Source organism: Bolinopsis microptera, chromosome 3 (genome assembly GCF_026151205.1).
Source record: "Bolinopsis microptera isolate Bmic1 chromosome 3, MBARI_Bmic_1.0, whole genome shotgun sequence".
Taxonomy (NCBI): domain Eukaryota; kingdom Metazoa; phylum Ctenophora; class Tentaculata; order Lobata; family Bolinopsidae; genus Bolinopsis; species Bolinopsis microptera.
The window spans coordinates 1,128,166-1,130,960 of NC_087074.1; the positions used below are offsets into that span (position 1 = coordinate 1,128,166).

Below are 2,795 nucleotides of genomic sequence, written 5' to 3' on the forward strand. Positions count from 1 at the left end.
ATTTATTTGAAATAAAAATCTTTTATTTTTGGTTTTATTCAAAAAAATTTAAGGCGTTGTGTTCTTAAGGTGGCCGGACTGTAAATAAATGTGTCATAAATATAACAGTCTAGCTATTGACATTGACATCTAGCCATTGATTGAGCGCGAGATCAGATGGCCATTCCCCTTTTTAATACAATAATTAAATACAAATAATAAATATATTTAGGATAACAGTCAATTGTATAGTCGAGGAAGCTAAAATTTATCAACCAATAATTTTACAATGTTAATACATTATTCAATTGTTTGTTGATTGACATTATAGAATGAAATCATCAGGGTCATAAAATGTTCATTTTCATTTATATTCCACAACTTACTTTTTTAAAATCTGCAAAGACTACAATCTATAATATTGACTACTTTATACTTACACCCCAAAGTGTTATAGAAGTATCGAACTCATCCAGTTACTAATTGTATTGGTTTGAGACTGGATAAAGTCATGAGATAGATGAAATTAGATTTACAAATAAGTCGGTTAAAAGATGAGCTCGATATACGTACGCGGGATTTTCCATCAGTTTCTAGCATCAATCAGTAATCAGTATACTCGTACTCTCACTCTTCATAATAAATATAAGTCCCGCCAGTGCTCAAGACAAATCTCATGTATAGCCGTTGAAACTGTCTTCCTCTCATTCATTTACACACGCTACAACACATTGTGTTTCTGGCATGGTGTGTAGAAGAGACTTATCTCCTCATTCTCAAACTTCAAATATATATTCATTTCTAATCCTATTTCAACCAAATAGTCCGTCAGTTTCTAGTTGTTCTAATTTCACTCAAATGGTCGATCCACTCTCTTTCAATTACACAACCCATATTCCAGCATGGCTACACTCCAGCAGAAAACCACTGTTCCAGTTTCATAATATGACACATATTGTACCATTCTCCTCGCTCTGAAATTAAATTGAGCAGTCGATCAGTGGATCTCAGAGCTAATGTGCCTCTCAGAGGGGAGTGTGGGTGAACTGAGGACTGTTTTGCTGGTCGTCAGGCATAGTCAGGGACTGTCCCATCACCTGAGTAGATCTAGTGGCTCTCCTCCACATGGCAAATGTACTGTTTAACCTGCTGGGTCTCATCTTGATGAAGAATGATGTGGCTCGACGTTGTCGCTCTCTCTGCCGGTACGTTCCACAGAATTGCAGGGCTGGCCCTAGTGCCGGGTACAGGGTCGGGATAAGGAACTTGATCTGGTGAAATGTTTTATTACTAATATTAAATGTTTAAAATGGTTTAAAATGTTTTAAAATGTTTTATTGATTTTCAAAGTTATGGTTACAAAACTTGTGATGACAAGCATTGTTTCGATCATTTAAATCATTAAATAACTGGACACAGTATACTTGGTGAGTATCTTAGTTTCAGTTTATTCAAATTATTCAAATTATTCAAAATGTAGATTTTATGAAGGTCTCACCGAAAACAAGGTGATGAACGATTTCTGGCCGGGGATACTGCTAATGAACGAGAGTTTGGAATCAGTTAATGTTTCTAAACTGTTCAGGAAATAGAAGACTAGAGTTGGGATATAACACCTGTAGGGGGTACATGTTATTAGAATTTAATAATATTAAAATTAATTTTAACAAGGACAAAAGTGGGTAAACTGATATAAATTGGTAAACTGATCAGACGACACCGCCAAAAGTCTGACATCTTTTTGTACCAATAAGGGTATATGACTTAGGAAGTTAGGATAAGCTTAAAAACTATGTCAGATCCTACAAGTCGCAACTACCTAATCGGACCTTATTTAGACGGACATTACTTGAATAAGGTCCGATAAGGTACCTAAAAGAATAACCTAAAATAATACTCACAATAGGAAGAGGGAGGTAAGTAGAACTATTAGGAGAGTAGTTTTACAGAAGGTGTCTCTTGTTTGTTGGGAGGGAATAGGGGTCCTGTACGACTTAGCCAGCTCACTTATCACATATCTGAAGTTTACTTTAGTTAGTTATCAATTATTATTGTCTTGAATTTTACGTTGTACTGCGATCATCGTATGTATGCATTTTATTTTTTGATGTGGTTGCGGTATCTTCCTGCCGACCACCATTTTAGACTTTGAGACGGCACCATAAATTTTCACCACTAGCTTCAGGACTAGCTTGTTACCACTGAGAAGGACCTAGTAGAGAGGGGCCGGGGGGCCGGGGGCCGGGGGGGGAGAGAATGGCACTGATTCAACCCAAAGAATTCTTATTTTGATCGGGATCCAATAAAAAATAAAATGATTTTCTGTTTTTAAGCTTGGATTGACACATTTCAGTTCAAGCAGTTTAAGAATAGTATTATTAATAATTATACATGAAGTACTAATGATAAATTGCCTATTATCTGGATTTTTTCAAAGTAAAATTCTTAAATTTCTTAAATATTGATGAAATTTTGTTTTTAAAATATTACTCATTAGTCATCGTGAAATTTTATAACTAAAAACCAATTGCCTTTATATTCGAATAGTGGTTTACAAATTAATCTCGCTAGGTGAATCGTGATAGAATAATGTCCATTGTCCTGTAGATAATCCCCAATATAAGAGCGCTATTTGAGCACATAAAGCAGCTACATTTACTGGTTTAACTTCACTGATGTGTTAAGGTCAAAATGAACAACCTCAGTTCCTTCATCCGCCAGAAATATAGAATCGGGTTCAGTGCTGCATTTAACACCATGCAGAAGAGGCTCGACAAAAACCACCAATAAAATAACATGAACTCGTTTGCGTAATA

At 35.5% G+C, this 2,795-nt stretch overlaps 1 long non-coding RNA gene across 1 annotated transcript; it reads right to left on the bottom strand.

Annotated features, from left to right (window-relative positions):
- Positions 1 to 854: 854 nt before the first annotated feature.
- On the bottom strand, positions 855 to 1,967 carry LOC134812227 (uncharacterized). Its single transcript, XR_010159910.1, has 3 exons — positions 1,881 to 1,967; positions 1,478 to 1,595; positions 855 to 1,250 (listed from the first exon to the last, which is right to left on the bottom strand). It is a non-coding gene; the product is annotated as an uncharacterized LOC134812227 (long non-coding RNA).
- Between the last annotated feature and the right edge of the window lie 828 nt (positions 1,968 to 2,795).